The sequence below is a fragment of the Siphateles boraxobius genome, unplaced genomic scaffold, assembly GCF_051911475.1.
Source record: "Siphateles boraxobius isolate OS27281-9 unplaced genomic scaffold, OSU_SipBor_1 1, whole genome shotgun sequence".
Classification (NCBI taxonomy): Eukaryota; Metazoa; Chordata; class Actinopteri; order Cypriniformes; family Leuciscidae; genus Siphateles; species Siphateles boraxobius.
Window position 1 is genome coordinate 3,602,597 of NW_027508699.1, and position 12,705 is coordinate 3,615,301.

Sequence of the window (12,705 nt, forward strand, 5' to 3'; positions counted from 1 at the left end):
CTTCCTCATTACCATCTATTACTATCTAGACAAAACCAGCAAGAGAAAGTCAAACCTACGTGATATTCAAATCATGTGTGACACAGAGGTGAGGAAGATACTCAAGCTGGCCTCCACAAGATGGCTTTCTCTGGGGCAGTGTGTGAACCGCTTACTGCAACAGTGGGATGCTCTTACTGTTTTCTTTGGTAATGAGGTGGATGCAGGGAAGAAAAAGAGGACAAAGTTCTCAGGTCCCTCCAATCTGGCAAAGCTTCCACCTGGTCCTACACAGAAGCCAAAAGCCACATCCTCCAGCAGCATGCCAGCTAAAGTGCAGCCCAAGCTCTCCTTCATCCTACCAAAGATATCTGCACCTCCACCTGGTCCTACCCATAAGCCTAAAGCAACAACCTCCACCAGCTTGCCAGCTAAAGTACAGCCCAAGCTCTCCTCCATCCTACCAAAGCTGTCTGCACCTCCACCTGGTCCTACCCAGAAACCTAAAGCTCCTGCACACCTTGTTGCAGAGTTTGACCTAACAAATTTCCTCTTCAGGCAAAACGAAATTGGAAAAAGAGCTGCAAATGCATCCTCAGGAAACGTATTGATGAGGCCTGGAGAGACATCAGCCTTTTGAAGAGGGGAGGCCAGGAGGTCTTCGCCAACCTCTCAGCAGTCATGCTTGGAATACTAGTAATATTTCATAGCAATGGTGACTGTGAGAGGGTTTTCAGTCTTGTTACCAAGAACAAGACCCAATACAGAGCCAGCCTGAGCACTGATATGATCAGTGCTTTGGTTATGAAAAAGGTGAGCATGGCTGCTAAGGGGACTGTCTGCCACATGGAGGGCTTCAGCGACAGGCTTCTCAGGAAGGCTAAGTCCGCTACCTATGAGGCAAAACAGTCTAGAGCAGCTGCCACTGCCACAAGTAATAAATCTCAACAGTAAAATGTTAAGGTATATAGGCTGACTACACATAAGAGAATTGGACTGAGAAGCTCATATACTATAAATGACTCGAGAAATCCTGAATTCCATACATCCATTCTCCAAACTGCAGCCAGTGTCTCAGGCAAGAAGAGAGAAATACCCTGGACAGATGGCCAGTGTTACGGTTACGATGTTACGATGTTCTGCTTTTGTTTTACTGTCCATTAAAGTTTGCTGCGTTTAAATTATGGTGTAGCCTGATCTGTCACTTAAGCACTTCTGACACACACAATACCTAAATAAAAGTGTAGGTAAGCAAATAGTTGAGTGGTTATTTTTACTAATAGCACTGAAGGATGGCCCATTGTTCACGAAGGGAAATGATAGTTTAGATGGCCTTGAAACGCAGATATCAAGGTCAAGTTACACAAAAGATGCTTTAGACAAACAAATTAGATATATTGCAATCTACTTCATTTAGTTAGTGGAAGTTACTGTCATTTGCCTTGGTGTGACTTCTTGCTTCTTGCAGACAATAAAAGGCAGAGTACAGTAACTTTAAAATAGTTGGCAAAAGTTTGAGCTCAAGATTTTTTTATGTACATAATTTTCATTACTAAAACATCTAATTGCCAGATTTCCAGTGTCTTATACCTATAATTAGCTGGACAACTAAAAATCTTTAAAGTATTTTTTCTCAGTTCCACACTCTAGCGAGTTAAAGTAACACCAGGTAACTTTTCAACCTTCATAATATATTTCCATGTCTCTTGTGATGGTACATCGACTTACAATAGGTTGAATGACACGTCTGCCATAGCCTGACGGGGTCTGTAGCGTTTTTAATCTTACTTTTAAACTTCGGGTTTCGGGTAGTAACCGGCGAACAAAGAGAACTACAAACTCGACTGCTTTACGGCATATACATCACTTCCACCGCCATCGCCGCTTCCTTAAAATCGCAGGGCTGTCAAGTGTCACGCATTGAGCGTGACATCACTGATTTCGGCCTTTTGTCACGTTCTCCCGCCACACATTGTATTTCTCACGCTGAAAAACTATTTGTAATATATTTAATATGTCGCAGCATCCAAAACTCTGGCCGCGCCGCTCTCACTGTGGAACAGGCATGAATTCAAGCGCGTCTCCTCTGGTGTTGTTCGTCTGGTGTTGTTAGCCAATCAGAAAATAGCACTATTGTATCTGGGTAACATTTAACGCATCAACCAATGACACCCCGTAGTCTGGGCTGTTTTTTTGTCTGCCTGACTATGTTACGGAAGCTATCTTATCCTCCGTTTATCTTCATGAATCAGGTAATGATTTCCCAACTGTAGGGGGACCCAGAGAGCAAAAGTTACCTGGTGTTACTTTAAGGTCTTTTGCCTTTAGGGCAGAATTGTTGTCTGTGTGTGCGATTACAGCATGTGCTGTATATGGCTTGTTTCCTCTCACAACACTTTTCCTTATTTGGTGGTCCCGTAACACACTTCTTGCCTTTTCTGTTGTCCGTGCTTTGCTGCGCTCACTTCAGGAGCTGCTCTTCCGTCGCATTTTGGGGCTTAATGAGCACAGACTGCTGCACGATCTTGACCGCTTTGTCCAAAGTCAGTTCATGGTCCATTTGTAACCTTTGGAAAACATCATAATCTGCAATCCCTTGACTACTCTGTCCCTCATTTGTTCCTCTTTGCTTGCACCGAACTCGCAGTTTTCAGCCAATTTATAGAGGCATCTCACAAAAGCCTAAACAGTCTCTACAGATCTCTGTGTGCGCTGCGGAAACCGGCCCGCTCAAGTATAACGTTCCTACGGGGAAATGTTCATTAAATTTGCCAACAACAGTTTCATAATTATTTGCAATAGAAGCTCGGAACATGAACGATCCGAATATCGCTTCGGCATCTTTACTCAATGCATAAAGCTGCTTTTTCTTGTTCAGCCTCGTTGCGATGCGAAACCGGGAGAAGTGCTGGATCCATGCAGGCCAGGTTGCTGGCTGTGCGAAGTCGAAAGCTTTTGGTGCGTTTAACTTGGACATTATCCCACTCAAAACAAGGCGAACTTGGTTGTGGGTGCAACACACACCTCTGACACCATGTCATGAGAGGGAACAATAACATTATTTAACAACTATGCGTTTAGTGAACGTACTGATGAGCTCCACATTTCAGTGAACTGTCTAAAGCCACACTGCCCCTTTCCTCTGCATCCCAATATATATATATATATATATATATATATATATATATATATATATATATATATATATATATATATATATATGTGTGTGTGTGTGTGTGTGTGTGTGGAGTGCCTGCCAATACAGGTACAATTTGATTGGCCAACATAATGAGGTTGGTTCTACACAACACAACACTAAAATGATGCAATAAAATTTTATTTTACAACATAGTATGTAACATTAAACTCTAATGTACAAAACAGATAAGAGAAAATATAAAGGAGCAATTAATAGAGGATGACAAAAAGGGTTAAAAGTTGAAATTATTGCTCTGGGGTACACCAGCGCTCGTCAACGTCAAAAGGATTGACATGGCCAATCAAATCATTAGGGTTTACTGTTCACAGAAGCAGAGCGTGAATTCCATTGTTAAGCGGCAGTTTAAAGTCGAAACAGAGAATGTCTAATATGGGGAGAAGTTTCACTCGCAGTATACTGTACTTCCGGGTTCTGAACTGCAACCAGTTCAGAACCCGGAAGTACAGTATACTGCGAGTATATCCACTTTTCTCAGGATATAATTTTTTGTCTAGTAATTTGAATGTTGTTTTCGAAAGGAGATCCAAAGAAATTACAGAGGTGTTAGATTTTTTAGAGTCACTTATTTGCTTTAAAAAGTCTTTTAAAATGGCAATGTGGTCATACACATCGTACGACAAGGGATACTGCTTTACGGCAATCCTTCAGTCACTTTGGTGCTTTCGCGATCTGCACTTTCTTTTCTCTCGAGGCATCGACAACACCGCTGACACAGGAAAATCCACGTGCTAGAAGAGTTTTCGTTTTGTTGTTTTAAAAGACCACGCCGAAAATACGTTAGATGCCACGATGCCATCAAGCTGTATCTCTGGACGTTATCAGTCCTTCACTGACCAATCAAAGTCCATTAGAAGAATGCTAGCGTGTTATGGGCAACAACAACTCAACCTGTAAGAAATCAGAAGGGTACAAGTACTTGTTAATTCAACTGTGGACCTATAACCCATGTTAAACTTGTGAAAGAGACAAATTTAGCCGTCTAGCCCCATGGACTCCCATTCATTTTGCACTCGGACAACCGCCCCCCAGTGGAACTCTGGTGGAACTACAACCAAAATTCGGTACAATAGGGCTTAAAGCTCCAGTAGGTAGGTAGCTTTTGTAAACAAATATTTGTTAAAACTGTCATTATGTCCTGAAAGTAGAATATGAGACAGATAATCTGTGAAAAAAATCAAGCTCCTCTGGCTCCTCCCAGTGGTCCTATTGCCATTTGCAGAAATACACCGCTCCCGGTCATTTTGAACGAGTCTTTTTCGGAGTCATTTCGTTCATTCAACGAACGAAATGACTCGAAAAAAGATTCGTTCATTTGGATGAACGAGTTCGAACAGGATCACAAACGTGCATCACAGAACAGAGCAAGGCGAGCATTTGTGCTTATAAAACTTAAATTTTTTTATTTATTTTTGAAATGACCGATCGTTTCGCTAGATAAGACCCTTATTCATCGTCTGGTATCGTTTAAAGCCCTTTGAAGCTGCGCTGAAACTGTCATTTGGTCCTTGAAACGTTTGTGACCTATTGAAGTCCATTATATGGAGAAAAGCCTGGAATGTTTTCATCAAAAACCTTAATTTCTTTTCGACTGAAGAAAGAAAGACATGGACATCTTGGATGACATGGGGGTGAGTAAATGATCAGCAAAAGTTCTTTTTTAAAAGTGAACTAATCCTTTAACGTTATCTAGTATAGTAGCTATTTATAACTTATAGAAAGAGTGCAACCTTATAAAGTTACATGTATTGCAAAATACATAATGATTTGAGGACCAAGTTTGTAGTCAAAGTATGGGCAGGCCATAGTCAATGTAAAACATATTGTTGATGTTTCGTCCCTATTAGTGAATGTTCCATAACTGTTTATAATCCGCCGTCATCAGTGGTCCTGCTTACAAGCCTGGCGTTCACGGCAGGCTCCGCTGTGGAGGGTGGAGCTGTGGAGGGAGGAGCTGTGGAGGGAGGAGCTGTGGGGGAGGAGCTGTGGAGGTTGGAGCTGTGGAGGGAGGAGCTTTGGGGGAGGAGCTGTGGAGGAAGGAGCTGTGGGGGAGGAGCTGTGGAGGGAGGAGCTGTGGAGGGAGGAGCTCTGGAGGGAGGAGCTGTGGGGGAGGAGCTGTGGGGGAGGAGCTGTGGAGGGAGGAGCTGTGGAGGGAGGAGCTGTGGAGGGAGGAGCTGTGGAGGGAGGGCTGTAGTGCAGCAGAGAGCAAGGGGGTTGGACCTGTAAGTTGTGCTTCTTCAAATTTTCAGGCTAAGTCAACATTTTCTCAAAACTCCCTACTGCAGCTTTAATAGGGAGTGGACAGGCTTTCCTTAGACGGCTTTGGTCGAAAGAGAGTGAGGTAAGAAGTGAAACATTTAATACGTCAACTGTTTTGCAATGGAAATGTTAAACGACTTATACAGTAACATCCAGTAATGCAAACTACCCCCCCCCCCCCAAATAAGGCCATTTTGAATTGAAAATATGCATTTACGTGATTCATGGAATTCCTAACTGAGTGTGAAGAGACACGAAATGTTTTACGTTTTTGACGTATTAAGCATACAAATAAAAGTATATATGTGCATATTTTAATGCAAAATATATTATTAATAATAATATTCAAAATTATTATTCCCCAAAAAGAATAAGAACTAGAATTTCCTTCGCTGTTCTGTTTCTAAAGCCTTTATATACTGTATATACATATTCATATACACACACTGAGATCAGAAACCTCATTGTGACGAACGGGACCTGCACAGACAGACATAAACAACATACACAAATATGTTTCTTATATTTAAAAAAAAAAAAAATATTTCTTTGTTGTGCACAGTTGTAAAACAACTACAACATTCACAGATAAGGCAAATTTTACAAAACATAATAAACAGAAAAATTGTAAAGAAACTTTACAAAATAATTTGGATCCATCAAAACTCATTAGAGCCTAATTGGATAAAAACAAAAATAGCAATACCTTTACCTGAGGTCAGATGCTGCAGAGCAAACTCAGATCAATGAGATTCTGTCGTCAGCAGCTCAATACAGTGATGCTGAATTGCAGCTCTCACAATCAGTGTATTTATTAATAACTGTGGGTGGACCTTTACTGGAACTAGAAGTAATTTCTCAACTACAGCTTAAACCAGTTTTTCATTTTTCATGTGACATTTAATATATTTGTTATTTGAACTGACACCTGCAATCAGAAAGACATTCTTTCACCCTGTGCACGGATGTGAATCTAGATGTAATGTTGGCGGTTCAGTTTGATTTTTTTTTAGCATTTTTTTCCAAAAACTAATGTACCCAAATAGTACCTCAAAACACCCAGCGAATGACCCAAAGGTCACTGGAAAGATTCATGCTAATTTAATGATAATGTTTTTTGAGCATCAAATCCGCATGCTAGAATGATTTCTGAAGGATCACGCGACACTGAAGACTGGAGTAATGATGCTGAAAATTCAGCTTTGATGATAGGAATAAATTATACGTTAAAATATATTAAAATAGAAAACAGTCATTTCAAATTGTCATAATATTTGACAATATTACTTTATCAAATAAATGCTGCCTTGGTGAGCAGGAGAGACTGATTTTAAAAACGTAAAAAATCCAACCGATCCAAAACTTTTGACAGGTAGTGTGTGTATATATATATTAAGTTTATAAAGACATGAAAACGCTTTGTGGATGCTGTTTGTCTTGCAGCTTCTTACCCACCGCAGAAAAAACCACAGGTTCATCAATGCCATCAAAATTATTCATTTTTTGTGTTTGTTTGTTGATCGAAAAGTAGGTACAAAATAAATAAGAAAAACTAGGAAGCCAGGTGCATTTAAAGCGCTGCCCTTACTGTTTACATAGCGTGGAATGGTGCGTTGTGATTGGTTGAGCGGATGTATCGCATTCTGCAGAAAAGGGAGACTGGCTTTGTTGCGGTTTGGAAAGAAAGGGAGAAAACATGACAGAATAACACGGCGGATATTGCATTTTACTTAAAGGGTCACTCCACCCATTTGCATTAAGATTTCCATTGCTAGAAATCCAGTCATACTATTGAATGGTCGTGCAACACTCTTTCATTTTCCCCTGAGACGAGAGAAATCCTCTATTTACCTTTTTCACTTCCTCCTACAATGACGCAAAAATCGTCATTTTACGTCATTGTAGGAGGAAGTGTAAAAGGGGGGGATTTCTGTGAAGACTACAAGCACTAGTTCCCACCCTTTCAAACCCTCCCATAGGGGGTTGGACCTAATGCGCTAACAGACCTATCGCAGATCAGTGCCAGTGTGTTTGATTTCACCGGGAGAAACTTTTTGAAAATAGGGACTAAGGTACTGAATACGCAGGCGGAAGCATTATGGAGGATCTGGATTTTGACAAAGTTATGGTAGAAACGGATGTTCGTGGCTACCTTTATTAGCCACAGTATAGCGACGAGCAGCTAAGGGCTATGGAGGAACCGGAGGCGGCTGAAGCTACTGTCACCACAGCCGACGAGACGAGGACGAGGACCCCGCAATGGCTCGAGCTGGGGCAGATTGGTGGTGCCTGTGCTCCCATTGTGTGCCAATGCACACAGAACAAGAGTCTGTCTGCTGCCGAGAATTCCAGCGGTGCTACGGAATCGGAGGATGACACGGAACGTGTGTGTTGTTGCTCACCCGAGTTTCGCACCCCATATGGATAGTGGCGTCCTGGAGACCTACTTTAGAATACCTAACGTCAACTGGCAACGTCAGCCAAAGCCTACAGGGTCAAATGGTTGTCTTTCTGTAAAGTACGTTTATTTTCATTTTGTTAACACGCTAACGTGGCAGGTTCATTGCACAAATATCTTGCAGTTAAGCTAGCTACTGTAGTGGGAGTGGTCTGCGGAGCTGAGCATTGCAATGCACTATGGGGATTGTTGTCTAAGTCATTTTCTGCCTTTTATCGGCCAAGAAGGTCCCAAATTAGAAATTGATGATACTATTCTACTACATATATGACCCACTTTCAATACATATTAATTTCTCCACCGGTGGAATGACCCTTTAAGATTAAACATTGACTTTTCAATTACCGACCATATACAATCCTGATTTTTGCAGTAACTCAATTTTTTTTTAAATGGCATTTAGGAACCAAACACATCAGTCACTTTTTAGTGATGGTGTATTTATTTGATTCACTGAAACCAGAGTATAATCTCTGATTATATTGTTTAATATTAAATTGTTTATATTTCAGGCCAATCAAACTACAGAAATTTCTACTCTGTTATGGAAGAAAATGGTTTTTCAGAGTCATGAATACTCACACAGACATAAAGAATCAGCAAATGAATCTCAACAATGGTGACAATTAAAAAAAATCAGATCAACTCTGAATGTCACAAAACAAGCTAATAAAGTCACAAAAAAGCTTTCTTGATCGTCACCATTGTTGAGATTCATATGTTGATTCTTGATGTCTCTGTATGCCTAATTAAAAATAAATCCAAGGATGATTAGAGTGCTGCAGTTCCATTTTTCACCACAGCTTTTGCATAGGAGAATTTGTGGGGTGATGTAGAGCTGGGGAGACTTCTGCTTTTTATCATAAATACATGCTTACAAGCATAAATCTAAACGCAACATTTTAATATCCTGCTCACTTTACGTCTTAAAATAGTCTAGAAAATCCCAAAAATATTTAATTTATTATTAATTTAATGCATATAGAGGTCTAATGAATTAATATTTTGAGCAGCTGTATAAAGACATGTAAACGCTTTGTGGATGCTGTTTGTCTTGCAGCTGCAGTGTGTGTGAATGCTGGCCAAGACTCGTGTGCCTTCCTTAAATATCCCTCTATCGGCTGAGACTCTCGCTTACGGCCATACCACCCTGAACACGCCCGATCTCGGAAGCTAAGCAGGGTCGGGCCTGGTTAGTACTTGGATGGGAGACCGCCTGGGAATACCAGGTGCTGTAAGCTTTTGCTTTATCAATTCACTAATACACTTCATGGCTCGGCTCCCACGGTTTTTCCTTTATCCTTTTCAATTCAATTGCTTCATTCATTTGTCTTTCATGCTGCTTTCTCTCTGGCTTCTGTCTGCTTTCTGTGTGGTAAAGGACAGCTCAGCCTCGTCATTCTGTCTTTCTCCTCCAGGGGGCGATCGACAGGCTTTTCTCTCTCAGTCTACAAGCAACACACAACTCTGAGTGCTTGTTCTTTTGTAACCCGCTCCTTTACTCGACTTCAATTAGACCAGAGGTTCCCACACTGTTTTTGTCAGCAGAACGCTCAGATTTCAGCTTAATATTTAAATAAATCCACACACATTTGCATGTTCATGGATTTTTAATTAGGCTACTAACCTATAACTGGCCCTGCACTGGGTCTGAAGAGTTTTCAGTGTTGGTATAAGATTTCTCAAAATCTCAGCATTTTCAGTTATTATAATCCAGACTTTATTTCTCTGATACTAAGGTCCTTATTGAATATTAACATATTTAGATGTTAATGTTTTATTGAAAATAATAAAATTTGAAGTCAACAATGAATACTCACACAGAATCAAGAATCAGCAAATGAATCTCAACAATGGTGACAATTAAAAAAAAATCAGATCAACTCTGAATGTCACAAAATAAGCTAATAAAGTCTCAAAAAAACTTTCTTGATTGTCACCATTGTTGAGATTCAGATGTTGAGTCTTGATATCTCTGTATGCCTACATTTAAAATAAAAACTAAGGTTGGTTAGAGCACTGCAGTTCCATTTTTCACCACAGATTTACATATGAGAATTTGTGAGGCACTGTAGAGCTGGGGAGACTTCTGCTTATTATCATGAAAACATGCTTAAATACATTAATCCTTTAATTATTTATTTATTATTAATTTAATGCTTATAGAGGTCTAATGAATTAATATTTTGAGCAGCTGTATAAAGACATGAAAACGCTTTGTGGATGCTGTTTGTCTTGCAGCTGCAGTGTGTGTGAATGCGGGCCGAGACTCGTGTGCCTTCTTTAAATATCCCTCTATCGGCTGAGACTCTCGCTTACGGCCATACCACCCTGAACACGCCCGATCTCGTCCGATCTCGGAAGCTAAGCAGGGTCGGGCCTGGTTAGTACTTGGATGGGAGACCGCCTGGGAATACCAGGTGCTGTAAGCTTTTGCTTTATCAATTCACTAATAAACTTCAGGGCTCGGCTCCCACGGTTTTTCCTTTATCCTTTTCAATTCAATTGCGTCATTTATTTCTTTCATGTTGCTTTTTCTCTGGCTTCTGTCTGCTTTCGGTGTGGTAAAGGACAGCTCAGCCTCGTCATTCTGTCTTTCTCCTCCAGGGGGCGATCGACAGGCTTTTCTCTCTCAGTCTACAAGCAACACACAACTCTGAGCACTTGTTCTTTTGTAACCCGCTCCTTTCCTCGACTTCATTTAGACCAGAGGTTCCCAAACTGTTTTTGTCAGCAGAACGCTCAGATTATAGCTTAATATTTCATTAATTCCACACACATTTGCATGTTCATGGATTTTTAATTAGGCTACTAACCTATAACTGGCCCTGCACTGGGTCTGAATAGGTTTTAGTGTTGGTACTTATTCTCAGTGTTGGTATCAGATCTCTCAAGATCTCAGCATTTTCACTTATTACAATCCAGACTTTATTTCTCTCGTACTAAGGTATTTGTTCAGAGTTAACAGTTTTAGATGTTGATGTCTTATTGAAAATAATAAAGTTTGAAGTCACCATTATGGTGAGCATGTGCCAGGGAACGAGTATGGTGGTTTAGTTAGTTTTTTGGTCCTTGACTTTTTAACTAAAATTTTTCTTTTGCTGATTTAACTTAGACCAGAGGAGTTTGGTTCCAAAACGAAATAAAAATGTGTTTTCTTTATCAAGAAAGTGGAAAGATGAAAACAACTATTTTCTGTTTCAATCTTTCACATAGCATTTGTAGGGTATAATGACAAAAAAAATTTAAATCCAGGTTTTGATTTTCAAAGATTTATTATAAAAACGGATTTCCCCCCCCCCAAAATGCAATAAATCCATTACATTTTTTTTTCAAAATGAAATTAATGCAATTAAAACTGGCGTTTGTTGTGGTTTGGAAAGAAAGGGAGAAAACATGGCAGAATAACACGGCAGATATCGCATTTTACTTAAGATTAAACATTGACTTTTCAATACCGACCAGATACAATCCTGATTCTTGCGGTAACTCAATTTTATTAAAATGGCGTTTAGGAATCAATCTCATCGGTCACTTTGTAGTGATGGTGTATTTATTTGATTCACTGAAACTAGAGTATAATCTCTGATTATATTGTTTAATATTAAATTGTTTATTTTTCATGCCGATCTTACTGCAGAAATTTCTACTCTGTTGTGACAGAAAATGGTTTGTCAGAGTCAAGCATACTCACACAGATATCAAGAATCAGCAAATGAATCTCAACAATGGTGACAATTAAAAAAAATCAGATCAACTCTGAATGTCACAAAACAAGCTAATAGTCACAAAAAAGCTTTCTTGATTGTCACCATTGTTGAGATTCATATGTTGATTCTTGATGTCTCTGTATGCTTAAGTAAAAAATAAAACCCAAGGTTGATTAGAGCGCTGCAGTTCCATTTTTCACCACAGCTTTTGCATAGGAGAATTTGTCGGGTGCTGTAGAGATGGGGAGACTTCTGCTTATTATCTTAGATTAGTAGTGGGAAGATCGGATCGTTTTACTGCCTCGGATCTTTGAGTCTTGTTTAGCAAAATGAACAGATCTTTTTATCGAGTCATTTCGTTCATTTCAGCATAATATAATTAAAATGGCATGTTAAATATCCCAACACATCTAGTACTTACAGAAATGTTGATTACATTTGTAAAAAGAATAAAAATAAACTCTAAGGTAATGCAGCCAAAGCCAAATTATAAGGAACCGACATGTTTTATTAATTGATTAGTTGTTGGGTCTTAAGTTCAGACTATTGCAGTCGGATTCTGTTGGTTCATCTTCTGATCCGAGACATTCTTTCCTTTGCAACTTCATATTTATCAGGTTAGTTCTCCTCTCGTGTCTCGAGACGTTAGTTGTCGACTCGCCAGTGTCTGACTCTGCTCTGTCTGCCGGGCCGACCGTGCCGTGTGTGATACAGCAGGGCCGGAAAGAGAAATGATTAGTTCATCTTTCGAGTCTCGAGTTCTTCCTGTCAGTCCATATAGGCTATGCTGTCAGTACCGGAAAGAGAAATGATTAGTTCATCTGGTTCGGGTTCGGACGGGTGCGAGTCTTTCGTTCTTCCTGTCAGTCCATATAGGCTATGCTGTCAGTACCGGAAAGAGAAATGATTAGTTCATCTGGTTCGGGTTCGGACGGGTGCGAGTCTTTCGTTCTTCCTGTCAGTCCATATAGGCTATGCTGTCAGTACCGGAAAGAGAAATGATTAGTTCATTTTCTTCGAGTCTCGCTTTAAATCCTTCGTTCTTTTGTCACGTGACCGCTGGTATCTTGCATCAAATACAA

At 40.1% G+C, this 12,705-nt stretch overlaps 1 non-coding gene and 1 pseudogene across 1 annotated transcript; both read left to right on the forward strand.

Moving 5' to 3' along the window:
* The first annotated feature begins 9,045 nt into the window (after positions 1 to 9,045).
* LOC143742278 (5S ribosomal RNA) lies at positions 9,046 to 9,154 on the forward strand (annotated as a pseudogene).
* Positions 9,155 to 10,226: 1,072 nt separating this feature from the next.
* LOC143741865 (5S ribosomal RNA) lies at positions 10,227 to 10,345 on the forward strand. The gene has a single exon (XR_013205256.1). It is a non-coding gene; the product is annotated as a 5S ribosomal RNA (ribosomal RNA).
* Positions 10,346 to 12,705: the final 2,360 nt, after the last annotated feature.